At 49.3% G+C, this 15,610-nt stretch overlaps 1 long non-coding RNA gene across 1 annotated transcript; it reads left to right on the top strand.

Moving 5' to 3' along the window:
* Nucleotides 1-253: 253 nt before the first annotated feature.
* On the top strand, nucleotides 254-6,215 carry LOC142069882 (uncharacterized). Its single transcript, XR_012665851.1, has 2 exons — nucleotides 254-1,102; nucleotides 3,378-6,215. It is a non-coding gene; the product is annotated as an uncharacterized LOC142069882 (long non-coding RNA).
* The last annotated feature ends 9,395 nt before the right edge of the window (nucleotides 6,216-15,610 follow it).

Genomic DNA, 15,610 nt, shown 5'->3' with positions numbered 1-15,610 from the left:
TCCTGGCCATTGCCCATGCTGCCACTGTGGTGCTGTGAATGAGGGAGCGGGATCCAGTGCCCAGTCATGGCAATGGGACCTGGGCGATGGGCTGAACTGGCCCTCTGTACCAGAGGAATCACCTTCCGGTGACCAGGGAGGAGCTGTCAACACCTGCATTTGCTTACTGGTCGTGGCCACTGGCAACTGTTGACCAGGTGTAATTGACAGTGATGGGACCAGGGAGAGGTGACTCATGCTGGGGAGACCGGTGCCAGGGAGACCAGTGCCGAGATGAGGAATGTTCCCATTGTGCCGGCAATCGGAACTGACGCCTGGAGAATGACCGGCGAGATGATGAGCAGTGCTGTAAATAGTGTTGAAGAAAAGTTAGCACATGTGACTCCATTTTGGTTTGGGGCCCACCATTGTTTAAATGCCAGCACATCATACACCAGGAGGAGTGATCCTTAGATACTGAATCCCTGTGAAAATCCTCCTCCTTGTCTCCAGCCTGCCTTGACTCCCAGTATCTGGTTTTTATCAGTCTCTAACTCCCTGTCTCTTGGCCTTGATGTGAGGCCTCCCATCCTGATAATGAAGGTTACTGATGCATGGCTTTAGGACCATGCTGTGTAATTAACATACTGGTATAGCACGAGGAATGCACCAAGCAGGGATAGGTGGTAGATAAGACAAGGGTTTGTTTATTGGCTAAGGTTTCCGATGCACGAGGGCAACATGCTTTGCTAAAAAGCATATAACCTTTGTATAATCTGTATTCAGGGTCCCCTCCTGGCTAGCAGGGGGGCACCACGCTCGTGCGTAATAAACTTAGTGTCTTTTGGGAACTCTGCAGTTGTGGACTTTGTTTACGTGCCTCAGCCTAGATTCGAACTGTGCATGACCTATCAGGTATAATTCGCAGCATTGGTGTGCGTGTCCTCTCAGGTGTAATTCGTAGCATTTGTGTGCATGTCCTACAAGGTATAATTCGCAGCAGTTGTGTGCGTGTCCTCTCAGGTGTAATTCGTAACAGTTTTAGCGACCACGAAGGGACTCTAGGCTCGCCCCAACAAGCGAGACTACACTCCTCCTCTCGGACAGCTCCAGCCGGCACAGGGTGAGTTCGCCTTTGAGAACTCCGAGGAGGGGGTGTGTGAGCGGTTGCTTAGGCGATAAGGTGGCACATTTGGTGTCCTTTTGGTAGCCCGTTCTGGGCAGAGTGTAAGTAAGGGAACCCCTTTGGCTGAAATTCTTGAGAATTGGGGGAATATTTCTGGTACCCATGGGTTAGGTAAAAAAAAAAAGCTGTAATCTTGTGCAAGGTTGAGTGGCCAGCACTAACAACTCAAACACCTTTTGACTGGCCACCGGATGGTTCCTTTGCTGGGGAAAAATTAACAGCGCCTAGGAAAAGGCTGGAAAACAAAGCTCCAGCCCAGATGGATTATTGGTATGTATGGGACAACTGGGCTTATGCGCATGCGAAAGGACGTCCTCTTTCCTCCTCCTTTTCTTATTCATCTCAGGGGTCTCCAGCCCCGCTCTGTGCTATGCCTGCTTCTGCCCCTCCTCCGGCTTACCCTCGGCTTTCTGACTTATGCCCGTCACCTCCTTGCTTGCCAATTAGCCGTGCTTTCTGTCCAGGTGACAAGCCTCATGGGGGGAGGACTCGGGTAGCTCTTGTAAGTGAAAATATTTAAGAAAAGAGATCAGGAGGGTGGGGGCTAGTTAAGAAGCCCACCCACCTTGTTAATTTGGTAGTGAAACAAAGCTGGTGCTCATGGAAGGGACAGTTCAGAGAAAAAAAACAGGATCGGGCCCAAGCGGGCAGGCAACAGATAGAGAGATTGGAAAACAGGTTGGAAACTTGGAGGTCATAGTGAAAAAAGAGGAGTAAATAATTACAGGAATGGAAAACGTAAATCCCGGAATAATACTTGAAATGGTAAAATCTAAGTTAATTGGGTGTCGTTTTGGGAAATAAGCAAGTGATTTAAGAAAGGATAGTAAGAAGTTAACTCTGTAGTTGCTGGAAAGAATTAAGCAGTTGAACTTTGTAAAATACTGGAAAGAAAAAGAATTCTTGGTTTCTTTGCAGCCATTTTGGAAAAAATGGGCCCTTTTCCAAAGAAATCCAATTATACAGTGCTACTTATTTAATACCTTATTAGGCTCCAATGGGCTACAATAGGTGGTGTCTTCCTTTTCAGGTCACTGTGTGTTTGACAGCAAGAGTTAAAGGTAAAAGGCAATCAAAAGTCTGGTAAAGTTTATTGTGCCCTTTTTAAAGTAAGAATCTTTAACCTGTGGATCCAAAAGCAAGCCGGAAAGCATTTGTTTCAATGTAAATTACCTAACTGATAAGGTAGAGGCCACTGAAACCTGGGCTGCCTATAAAACAAATACAAGAAAATATGGGTAATTCCTCTGTTTTGCCTGCAATTAACAAGGGTGTCTGTATAAAAAGGAAATACTTTAAGCAATGACTGACTGCCCAAAAGGGGTAGATCTGTGGTTTTTTTTGTCTTTCAAAAAATCAGAGAAAACTGATGCCAGCTGAAAAGCAATTCAACATCTCATAAATTTACTGGCACAATAGGAATTCTGTTCTGTGTTCTATGTCCTGTCTTGTGGTGTTTGTCTTGTGGCCAGAATTGCTGTGTTTAATTTTTCATAGGACAGGTTTCAGAGTAACAGCCGTGTTAGTCTGTATTCGCAAAAAGAAAAGGAGTACTTGTGGCACCTTAGAGACTAACCAATTTATTTGAGCATGAGCTTTCGTGAGCTACAGCTCACTTCATCCGATGAAGTGAGCTGTAGCTCACGAAAGCTCATGCTCAAATAAATTGGTTAGTCTCTAAGGTGCCACAAGTACTCCTTTTCTTTTTTCATAGGACAGTTTAGTTTAAAACTAAATAGAAGGGTTAAATCAAAATGCAGATACTCATTTTATTCAACTTGGAATATATACTAAAGTTTAATACATTTGCTTAAGTAAAAAAAAAAAAAAAATTCATTGGCCAGATCTTTTAATTAAAAAAAATTGTTGTTAAAATTTGCACACCAACAGTCTTTGGAAGCAAGGACATGAAAGGTTAACCCACTCCCCATATTATACATGGGATCCTTCTGGCTACCTCACATTTCTAGCCAGAGGGCTGGGGAGGGAGGAAAGCTATTGGACACCAGAGGTTGTACCAAGTGGACTCCTCAAAAGTGGGTGTGCTTGTCCTGGCTTGTTGCTCCACAGCTCTGTAAAAAAGTCATTTTTCTAAAAGGGTGTATGTGGCGTACATTAAACAATAAGACTAAAGTGCTGTATAATGGGCAATGTAAATGTGTTCCTTTTTAAACAAAGGTGTATAAGTAAAAAGTGAAAGTTTCCTTTGCAGGTTAATAAAAGCCAAGAAGGGGAAAAAAAATAAAACGGAGGACAAGCTAATTCAACGCTGTAGCTGGCAGGCTCGGTCCAAAGATAAGACACTGGCCTGCCGAAGGACACTACTCACAACTAGGATTTGGCTAACAGCCAAGAAAGAGGGGGGCTTGAATGTGCCCAAGCAGCTGTGAGATCTGCAACACACTGCCAGACATTAATGAAATGTGTTAGGTCTCTGTATTTACAGGTAAAAGAAGTCCTGCTTCAAGAATCCTGAGCAAACCTGCCATTTGTTAAAACCAGGTAACTGGGTCTACATAAAGGTCCATCAACAAAAGACTACTCTGGCCCCATGCTGGAAAGGCCCTTATTAAGTCCTGCTAACTACCAACACCGCTGTGAAGTGCCAAGGACTGACTGCCTGGACCCATGCTTCTTACTGCAGAAAGACCCCTCCACCTCGAGATGACTTCACTTCGACTACTGATCAGCCTGTCCCTCCTTCTGGGTTTTTTTTTCTTTCCTCCTTTTGGACAGCAGGAAAAAAAACAAGGTGAAGTGCTAGTAACCTCTCCCTTGTCCACTGACAAAGCTAACCTGCATTCAGTATTTGCTAAAGAAACCAAAGCACTACAGGGTGACGTCCTAGTAACCTCTCCCCTGTATAATGCAAAACCATGACTGTTCCAAAAAAAAAAGAAGAAACGCCTGCTCTGCTAAAACCACCAAAATCCAAGGATTCCTGACTGCAAAAGACACTGAGAATTGGCCTTGATGGCAAAGACGAAGCATTGTACATTGGCAGGGAGGAAGTTGCGGGATGTATTCTTGGGAATGTGAAGTAAAGTGGTGGGGTGGGTTTATTCCAGAGGCTGGAACCTGTGCTTGTAGGCAAGTATAAATACCAAAAACGCCTTATAGCCACGAACATTACTCCCACCATCTGCCACCACTCCTTTGCAGGTAAAGGTTCCTGGATCCATCATAGCTACGTTAAGTTGGCGCTGGGACCCCCACCTGACCCTGACAAGCCATTGAACAAGCCACTTCACGAATAAACACCACGACCAACCCATGGACTAAGCTTTCCAGCTACTGGGACCTTCACAGCCCACCAGAACTTTTTGTGTTCCTGTTTATTGGACTTACATTGGGGATAGTGTTTTTTGTATGGTATAAAGGAGGATGCCGACATTGGTATGGTTTGCCTGGGGGGTTCCTCTCCCTATTCCCAAGTCCAGTACAAGGATGGGAGGGCAATAGCTTCTTGAATTTAACCCGCTCTATCAAACAAGATATAAATCGAACGCAGTGTTGGATTGGTATTCATACCCCCACATATTTAGGTCAGGGGGTCCTGTTGGTAGGGGTAGCTATCCCCCTTAATCGAACACTCCAAACTAAGCTATGGGCAAACACTACATTTAACTGGAATGTTACAATCCAAATATGGTCTATTGATATGGTGGGCCAGGGTAATTATGCTTTATGTGTGTCACGACATAAGGCCATACAAAATACAGTTTTTGTAGGGAATTTTGTGGGGTGCAAGGACACCACCCAAATCAGCTCTGGTGCGGGAGGCCCCTCTACCTACTCCAGGACCCCGTGGCCAGTCTCCGAGGGGTCTGGCTGGTATTGGTTATGCAATCACACAGCCTATAAGGTTCTCCCAGCAGGATGGTGTGGTACATGTACCTTAGGGGCTATAGTACCCGCCGTGACAGTACACCAGAACCTGACCCGGGGAGAGATCTGCAATCTAGTATGGAGGGACAGACGAAGTATTCCTTTAAACCCCCTTTCTCAACGGCCCAAAGGCTTTCACTCCTTTGTGCGTTGGTTTCTGCCATGGTTGGGAGTAAGCGAGCTGGAAAAAGCTATAGTTAACATTTCAGCTGCTTTGAAACTAATGGCAAATGCTACTGCAGATGCTCTATCTGCCCTTCAAATTGAAGTCACCCAGCTATCCCAAACTACATTGCAAAACTGCCTAGCCCTGGATTATCTCCTTGCAAATCAGGGCGGGGTTTGTGCTCTGGTCAACTCAAGCTGTTGTGTATTTGTAAATCAGCACCATAGGGTGGAAACTGACATCCACATCCTCAAGCAACAGGCAGCCCTATTCCACCACATCAGTCTCAACACGACCAGCGCCGGATTCCAGGAGGTCTGGGACTGGCTCACCTCATGGCTACCAGATGTGGGGACTTGGGGATGGCGTACTTTGTATTTACTTTTTTTGACTGTTATTGTTTTTGCGTTATTTTTTGTATGCCTACAATGCTGCAGTATGTGCTGTCAGCAGTTGCTAACCCTGCAGCGTGGTTACTCAGCCCCAATATAGCTTACTGACATACAAAAAGAAAGGGAGGACTGTTAAGGAAAAGTTAGCACATGTGAATCCATTTTGGTTTGGGGCCCACCATTGTTTAAATGCCAGCACATCATACACCAGGAGGAGTGACCCTTAGATACTGAATCCCTGTGAAAATCCTCCTCCTTGTCTCCAGCCTGCCTTGACTCCCAGTATCTGGTTTTTGTCAGTCCCTAACTCCCTGTCTCTTGGCCTTGATGTGAGGCCTCCCATCCTGATAATGAAGGTTACTGATGCATGGCTTTAGGACCATGCTGTGTAATTAACATACTGGTATAGCACGAGGAATGCACCAAGCAGGGGTAGGTGGTAGATAAGACAAGGGTTTGTTTATTGGCTAAGGTTTCCGATGCATAAGGGCAACATGCTTTGCTAAAAAGCATATAACCTTTGTATAATCTGTATTCAGGGTCCCCTCCTGGCTAGCAGGGGGGCAGCACGCTCGAGCGTAATAAACTTAGTGTCTTTTGGGAACTCTGCAGTTGTGGACTTTGTTTATGTGCCTCAGCCTTGATTCGAACTGTGCGTGACCTACCAGGTATAATTCACAGCATTGGTGTGCGTGTCCTCTCAGGTGTAATTCATAACAATAGTAACAGAAGTGTTGACCCTATGCTGGTGAGTAACACCGCGGGGATCTAGACATCAGCCTGGGCAACTGACAATGTATCTTGGACTTGCCCCGGGATTCTTGATGCGGCAGAGTAGATTGTCATCTTCTGTCCAGTGACTGGCAGTGTTCCCCTGTATCCTGAGGGGTCTGAATGGCAGGCTTGTCCTCAGGCTGAATGGCAGCCTCACCTCAGTCCCTGGAAAAATCATGGAGCAGGTCCCCAAAGAATCAATCCTGAAGCACTTGCATGAGAGGAAAGTGATCAGGAACAGCCAGCATGGATTCACCAAGGGAAGGGAGAGCTACCTAGGGAGGTGGTAGAATCTCCTTCCTTAGAGGTTTTTAAGGTCAGGCTTGACAAAGCCCTGGCTGGGATGATTTAACTGGGAATTGGTCCTGCTTCGAGCAGGGGGTTGGACTAGATGACCTTCTGGGGTCCCTTCCAACCCTTATATTCTATGATTCTAAGGTCATGCCTGACTAATCTAATCGCCTTCTATGATGAGATTACTGGTTCTGTGGATGAAGGGAAAGCAGTGGATGTATTGTTTCTTGACTTTAGCAAAGCTTTTGACACGGTCTCCCACAGTATTCTTGTCAGTAAGTTAAGGAAGTATGGGCTGGATGAATGCACTATAAGGTGGGTAGAAAGCTGGCTAGATTGTCGGGCTCAACGGGTAGTGATCAATGGCTCCATGTCTAGTTGGCAGCCGGTGTCAAGTGGAGTGCCCCAGGGGTCGGTCCTGGGGCCGGTTTTCTTCAATATCTTCATAAATGATCTGGAGGATGGTGTGGATTGCACTCTCAGCAAATTTGCGGATGATACTAAACTGGGAGGAGTGGTAGATACGCTGGAGGGGAGGGATAGGATACAGAAGGACCTAGACAAATTGGAGGATTGGGCCAAAAGAAATCTGATGAGGTTCAATAAGGATAAGTGCAGGGTCCTGCACTTAGGACGGAAGAACCCAATGCACAGCTACAGACTAGGGACCGAATGGCTAGGCAGCAGTTCTGCGGAAAAGGACCTAGGGGTGACAGTGGACGAGAAGCTGGATATGAGTCAACAGTGTGCCCTTGTTGCCAAGAAGGCCAATGGCATTTTGGGATGTATAAGTAGGGGCATAGCGAGCAGATCGAGGGACGTGATCGTTCCCCTCTATTTGACATTGGTGAGGCCTCATCTGGAGTACTGTGTCCAGTTTTGGGCCCCACACTATAAGAAGGATGTGGATAAATTGGAGAGAGTCCAGCGAAGGGCAACAAAAATGATTAGGGGTCTGGAACACATGACTTATGAGGAGAGGCTGAGGGAACTGGGATTGTTTAGACTGCAGAAGAGAAGAATGAGGGGGGATTTGATAGCTGCTTTCAACTACCTGAAAGGGGGTTCCAAAGAGGATGGCTCTAGACTGTTCTCAATGGTAGCAGATGACAGAACGAGGAGTAATGGTCTCAAGTTGCAGCGGGGGAGGTTTAGATTGGATATTAGGAAAAACTTTTTCACTAAGAGGGTGGTGAAACACTGGAATGCGTTACCTAGGGAGGTGGTAGAATCTCCTTCCTTAGAGGTTTTTAAGGTCAGGCTTGACAAAGCCCTGGCTGGGATGATTTAATTGGGAATTGGTCCTGCTTCGAGCAGGGGGTTGGACTAGATGACCTTCAGGGGTCCCTTCCAACCCTGATATTCTATGATTCTTGGGGAGCCTTAGCCGGGTCTGTGGCACCGAGGTTGTCAATGGCGCAGATGGAGACCTGTGCTCTCTCTGCGCTTGGGGGGCCTGGGATGATGATGGTGCAGGCAGGGGTATGGGTCCTATATGCTGCCGGGAGTTGGTGGTGGACCTTTAAGGGGGCTGGGAGCCCCCCTGGGGAGGCACGATTGTGTGGCTCTGGAGTAGCTTTGCAGCCAGGCCCGGGTCCCTTAGTAGATGACCCCTGGGACTTCTTGCTCGGTGCTGGGGAGCCCTTCTTGGCCTTTTTCTTCAGCAACAGCGATAGCAAACAGTGCCAAGAGGAACCGGGTGCATGTTTTATGCTGTGCACGGAGACCGCACTGCTTGGTGCAACCTGCCTGGATGGCTTTGAAACTGGGCAGAGGGCGGACTCCATCAGGAGAGTCCTGAGGCAGATATCCAGCTCCTTTTGGATGCAGGGCCAGAAGTTTTTGGAGATCCAGCACCCATCCTTAACGTGTCATTCCCCCAAGCACTTAAGGCAGCTGCTATGGAGGTCACTCATAGGCATAGACCTGTTGCAGTCTGAGCAGGCCATAAACCCAGAAAACTGGGGCATGCCCTGCCTGGGGCAAAGTCCCTGTGGGACCCTAACTACTTAACTGCTCTAGGTTTTTTGCCACCCCAAGCAAAAAAAAAATTTGGCTGCCCCCCCAACCCCCTTTTTTTTTTTTGGCTTTTACACATTTGCACTTTGCAATTTTTTTTTTGACTCTTTAAAATTTTTTTTACAATGAAAACAGAGAAGTTGTAGTTAGTGAAATAAAACAATTTCCTACTAATGTACTCATTTAATTTTAACAAAATCATAATTACAAACAATTTGGGTTCAACTATACACTGTAATGAAAAACGTTAGTGCCTTCTGGTGCACCCAGTTTCTCATAAATTAAAAGAATTTATATGAACGGATTTTTTCTGGTTTTTATACTTGCATAGTCTTTTAATAATTTTGTGAAATCTACATTTTTTGCAATAGTGCTTTAAACTGAAATTAATGCGAGTCCTGACAAATGATTTTGAGACATGGTGGACCTCAAATAATTTTTTAGTAATTTCAGTTTTGAGAAACTGTGCTCACCAGAATCCACTGCTACTGGTAATGTTAAAAGAATGCAGAATGCTATAGCAGTATTTGGAGTGAAAAACACTTGCTATAAATTGTTGCTATAAATTCTAATACTTTTAGAGAACTGCTAGCTCTTGCTAAGCAAGAAAGGTGCTCCGACTGACCACCATAGGCAGTAAGAAGGAATTGAGAGGGCATAGGGATGAGCGCGACACTCCAGAGGGTGCGACAGCTGGCCCTAATGCTACTGCTAGGCAAAAATCTCCTATGATCGCACGCATGGTCGCTCGCACACCTAGAATGGAATCGACATTGTGATCACCCTCCCACTCTGTGATTAACAAGGGGCTAGGGCTGACCTAGGAAAAAAGGCCATAAAAGCCAGAGGCTAAGCAACCAAAGGGAGCTAGCAAACAGGGGACTGCAAACAAGGGAGTTTGAGAGGGAGGTTGTGGGAGTGAGACATAATATATTCACTATGGTTAGGAAGGGCCACATCACCAATGTTGCTCCTGTCTCTTGCACCTAAGCCTGTACCCAGACAGACCATCTAACCATGGATGCCTCTACCCAGATCCTGGTGTGGATTTGCAGAGACTGTGGCTTGCATTTCCCATTCACAGAAAGCCAGGCTGGGGGGACCATCCAGTGTGAGAGGTGCCTGCTGGTGGAATCTCTCAAGAAGCAGGTGGGAGAGCTACAGGAGGAGGGGCTAGGCTTAGGAGCATCCATGCACATGAGGAATTCATTGACAGTATTTATATGGAGACTTCCGAGGCTGAGGATGCTATCCAGCTAGGGTGGACTGCTGTCATGCCACCGTGGGAGGAGGATATGGCTCTGTCACAGGGAGGACACTGGCTTCTGGTTACTTCTGGCAGTGCTCCACCCCACTCCCACCCCACCCACCATGGTGATGGAAAACAGATATGCTGCCCTGACAACGAGTGATGAGGAATCACCCCTAAAGGTGGAGGAGGTGGAGCCATGTACCCCCAAGGCTGGGAGGGTCACAGACACCACTCCCAGGAGGAAACAGAGTAGTGGTGGTTGGAGATTCTCTTCTAAGGGGGACAGCGGAACCCATCTGTCACCTTGACATGGCATCCTGGGAGGTATGTTGCCTGCCAGGGGCCCATATCCGAGATGTTATGGAGGGATTGTCGAGGATCACCTCTACTACCCCATGCTACTCATCCATGTGGGCGCTAATGATACTGCGAGGTATGACCCTCAGCAGATCAGAAGTGACTATCGGGCTCTCGGAGGAAAAGGTGAGGGAGTTGAGAGTGCAGGTGGAGTTCTCTTCGACCCTTCTGGTCAAGTATAGGGGCTCAAGTAGAGAAAGATGCATCCTGGAGGTGAATGGGGATGGGGAAGAAAAGGATGTGGGATGGGCAAGGAGCAGGGATGGGGAAGAGAAGGATGGGGAGGAGAAGGATGGGATGGGTGAGAAGGGGATGGGAAAGGAGATGGGATGGGAGGGGAGAGGAGATGGGAGGGGAGGGGAGAGGAGATGGGAGGGGGAAGAAAAGGATGGGGGGATGGGAGAGGAGATGGAATGGGGGATGGGAGAGGAGAGGGGTTGGGGAGACAGGGAGAGGGAGAATGAGGGAGAGATATGGAGAGAGAGGAAAGAACAGGATGGAAACAGGACAAAGGAAGTGGGAGGGATATTGGAAGGAGAGGGTGAAGGAGATAGACATAGGATGGAGGAGGGGGTGAGAGCCGAGACAGGGCCCTGGGGAGCTGCCCTTTGTGTCCCTGAGGTCTGCCTTCTGTGATCCCAGAGGTCTCCCCAACAAACCCCTAATCCAGAGCACAATAAAAGCCCACATCATCCCTACCCATGCCTGTCATATCCTCCTGGGGTGCCCCCTTGGGCTACCATCTCCCTTGTCATGGGGTAGGGATCCCCCATGGGTTGGTTCATAACAGTGACCTCCTGCAGCTGCTCAGAGAGGTTGTTGCCCTGTTCTTATGGGGAGGGAGGCCCCAGCCCCATCTCCTCCAGCCATGAGCTATTGAAGATCTAGGCTGAGCAGTAGGGACCCAGGGTGACTCCTCACATCAAGGGGGATGTCACAGCGCGACAACTCACCCCTGCAGTGCCTCCTGCTGGTCTCTCAGGGAATTAGCTCGTCCAGCCTCTGGAGCGCCCTCTGCAGGCCGGTGTCTTGCTGCCACTGGCCCCCATGTCCCTCCCAGACCCCAGTGCCCCTTTCCCTGGGGTGCTGCCCCCTGGCAGTACCCCCCAGATCTCTGGGTCTCCCCTCCCCGGGGAGCCCCACCCCTTTCCCCACCTCACCTCAGCCTTTGGCTACTGCCAGTCACCATTAAGCCCCCGCACACTGGGGCAGACTGCAGTGTATAAGCCAATTATCACAGGCAAGGAGGGTTTGGGCCTGCTGTCTCTGCCTACCCATGGGCTGCCCCCTGCAACCCAGTACCCATTTTTAAGGCTTCTGTATCAGGCCTACAGCCTGGGGGGGTTTCCAGGCCGGAGCTCCACAGCACCTCTGGCCTTCCCCCAGTCCTGCTCCACTCCAGGTACTATCTCAAGCTCCCCAGCAGCCAGGCCCGTCTCCCTCCACAGCCAGAGGAGACTGTTTCTTGCCCACTGCCCTCTTATAAGGGCCAGCTGAGCCCTGATTGGGGCGAGGCCACAGCTGAACCTGCTTCCCCCAATCAGCCTGGGAACTGCTTGCTCCCAGCCACAGTTCCCCCCCTCCCCGGGGCTGTTTTAAGCCCTTTCAGGCCGGAATCAGGCTTACCTCGACCAGGTCCTGCACAAGGGAATGCCCCGCCCACCCTCCACCCCAGGCCCTCCGGACCTTTTCATTGGGCCCCTGCCCCGTGGACCCAATGGTCCCCCTGCCCCTTCTCCATGATCCGGCTGCACAACTTGCAGCCAGTTCGTTTCCAGACCGCGCCAAGGAAACACCTATACACGCTCGTGCTCCACACCCTTCACATCCTCACCCTCGCGTCCCGCCCCAACACAAAGTGGCAGGACCTCCTGCCACCTCTAGAGGGTGAGGAGCCCCGGCGAGCCAGCAACCCTGGTCCCGAGGCCCACCGGGGATATGAGCTGTCGGTTCCTTCATGGGGCCGTGAGCCTGGGCATGTATTTGGCACGGTTTACCCCTATCTGTTAGGATATAGATATTCAGGCCTGTCTGTAAAGGCCTATAAGAATGTAGGTATGTTTATCATTTAGCTAGTAACAGAGGTATACGAGAAAGAATCTGTGTAAGGACCTTCTCTCACTGTGGCAGTCTGAGGCCCTGTTCTTAGGCCAATGCCTTTGGCTAAGCAGCAGAGGCAGCCATAAGCTGGGAAGCGACTGGTCACATCCTCACATCCCAAACTAGTCAATCTGGGGCTGTTAGGAAGGTGATCCAATCTATCACCTCCAGAGAAAGGGAAGAGCCTAGAAGATGTAAAAGGAAATGTAGGTTGATAGTTTTCTGTCTGGTAAGATCTCACTTATCAATAGACACAGCTGGGAAACCCTTATGTATTTATAGATGTAGTTGTGAAATCCTCACTTCTGTATTGTTTTGTCATTATAGTTCCCTCTTTGCTATTGTTTATTGGCATGGTCTCTGTCTGGTTCTATGATTGTTTCTGTCTGCTGTATAATTAGTGTTGCTGGGTGTAAACTAATTAAGGCGGTGGGATATAACTGGTTAGCTAATCATGTTACAATATGTTAGGATTGGTTAGTTAAATTTCAGTAGAATGATTGGTTAAGGTATAGCTAAGAATATTACTATATAAATTAGGGGCAAACAGGAAGTAAGTTGGGATTCGAAAATAAGGAAAAAGGAACTTGGATTTAAGCTTGCTGGAAGTTCACCCCAATAAACATTGAATTGTTTGCACCTTCGGACTTCGGGTATTGTTGCTCTCTGTTCATGCGAGAAGGACCAGGGAAGTGGGAGAGTGAAGGAATAAGCTCTCTAACATCTTGGTGCCGTGACTCGGATACATCGCATCGGATAGGTGAATGGCAGCCTGTAAGTCCCCCTCCCCAACAGTCCGCGCAGCTGCTTGGAGGGGGTATGGTGAACTCTCGTGATGGTAGTTGCGGGTTCTGGCAAGCTGGGGTAACAGATTTTTTGAACAAATGGATAAGGAAGCATCAGGGCCCATACCAGGTGCAGGGGTTCACCCTGGGATGAGATTGAGAAGGAGATGGGAGAGGTTTTGGGAGACCCCAAGGGAAAGGAGTGTAGGAAAAAGGGAATGGTATGACAAGGTTTGTGTGCTGGGATGGCATACTGGGTAAAAAGGGAAGCTGATCGCCTCCAACACATTAAGGATTTGGAGGGGATTATGGATCAGCAACAGATTTTAACAGAAAAATCCGTGTTAGCAGTAGAGGTAGCAGATTTGAAGGCACGGGATGCTGCACGGACAGAGGAGTCTTGTGAGGCAATCCGGAGAGAGAGGGATGAACTGCTGGGGAGAGTAGGAGACTTAGAGGAAGAATTGTATCATTGTAAACATGGGGGCAATGGACTTGGGGACCCCAAACAATCCGCCCCACTAATGGAACTGAAGGAGACACCTCCACCACCCTACCCTGAAAAAACACTGTACCCACCACTACCAGTGGACGTTGTAAACCGGCGATCCACAGTTACAGCCCCTGCAAGAGAGGCTACCCGGGAGGAACTGCAGGAGGCAGGAATAGTGGCCCCAGTTGCGGGGTGGGGGGACCATTCCCCACAAGTAGTAGAACAGGCAGAAATCCGCCCCTTGTCCCTGAAGGACCGGGAGGCAGTACTGGGCCATCCGGGAAAGGCACCCCTGAATGATTGGGATCAGTTTGTGCTGTGGCTAGTGGAGGTGGGCAGGGAGGTGGAGGGTCTATCTCGTGAGGACCAGGTGATGTTATGGCGTAGTCTTTTGGGACAAGGTACCTTGGGAATCAATGTGGCAGGAGTGGCACACCCATTTCTAATCCCCAGACAGGTGGCAAAACAGTTGTTTGGGGTGTACTCTCGTACTGCAGGGATGAATAAGATGAAGCGAATCCCTGGGGAAACAGGGCGGGATACACTTAATCGCATACAGGCATGGGCAAGGTGCTGCATGGATCCCCTGGATGGTCCATGGGTGATGCCACAGGCAGGGGCACCGGGACCTGGTGGGGGTGTGGAGCAGGGTAGGGGTGTGGAATTGCTGGACAAATGGTTGGAGCTGAGCGAGCGGCAGTTCGTGGGGCATTTAAGGTTGCAGCACCCTGAACTTGCTCCCAATCAGCTACCCCAGTTTCTGGAACAGGCAGATGTGTGGAGGCAGATGCATCAGGGGGAAGAGCCAGTCCATGCTATTACTGCGGGGGATCAACACAAGGTGGAAAGGGGTGGGTCAGCCTGGAGAGGAGGAGGTAGAGGGAGAGTTCGTGGCTTTGGGGGGGTTGTCAGGGACGAGCGGGCAGCTATAGAGCAACAGATCCAGAGACTGCAGGCTAAACTGACTACCCAGGATCTTACCAGATCAGGGGGAAAGTGGCCCCAGAGGCCAAGGGACTGGGAGTGCCTGAAATGCCAGACACACAATTTTGCATGGAGACAGGAATGTGTTCGGTGCCAGGACCCCCAGTCCCCCTGTGAACCGGTGGGAGGGACAGAGGTGGGTGCTGCAACTTAGGGGTGCCCTGGGAGGCGTCCTGTCCATGTTCTCAGTTTAGGACAGGATGCATCTGGTCGCCCCACGCTCCAGGGGGCAATCGAAGGGAGTCCCATGAGGGATTTTTTGATAAACACTGGAGCAGCCATCAGTTTAACCACATGGGGGCAGGGGAGACCCTCAGAAGGGACTGTGACAATTGTAGGGGCAATGGGAGGGGAGACACAATTAACCCTGAGGCGGGGACAAATCAAAGGAATCTGCGGGGTAGGGGAGATTATGTGGGGTTGTAATGATATGCTTAATCTGTTGGGGGCAGGAGATTTACACAAACTGGGACTTGTACTGGATTTAGCCAATTGGGTGTGTTTACTGGGGCAAACGCAGGATGGCCAGGGCTATACCATTCCCATGGGGATAGCCACTATGACCATTATAGCGGCACATGCCCTCCCACCACCCCCTGTTGGGTGGGAACACATCCCTGTGTGGGCGAAGGATAACCTGGATTGTGGGAGGGGCAGCATGGAGGTACTGATGGAGGGAGGGGACCCTCCCCCACAGAAACAGTACCCTATTCCTCGGGAGGCGTAGGCAGAGGTGGGGGCAACTAGTAGGGAGTTGGAACAAAGGGGACTGATTCGGGCAGTTGCATCCCCTTGTAATGCTTCTGTGTGGCCAGTGAGAAAGCCAAATGGTACCTGGCGCCTCACTGTGGATTACAGGGCACTAAATGCTCTGGCCAATTCGCCAGCCTCAGTGGTGGCAGCGGACCCTGATATGTTGGCCCGTATTGGACCCCAATTCC

This window comes from Caretta caretta, chromosome 23, assembly GCF_965140235.1.
Source record: "Caretta caretta isolate rCarCar2 chromosome 23, rCarCar1.hap1, whole genome shotgun sequence".
NCBI lineage: Eukaryota > Metazoa > Chordata > Testudines > Cheloniidae > Caretta > Caretta caretta.
The sequence above is the reverse complement of the archived record's forward strand: the minus strand, read 5'-3'. Positions and strand labels throughout refer to the sequence as shown.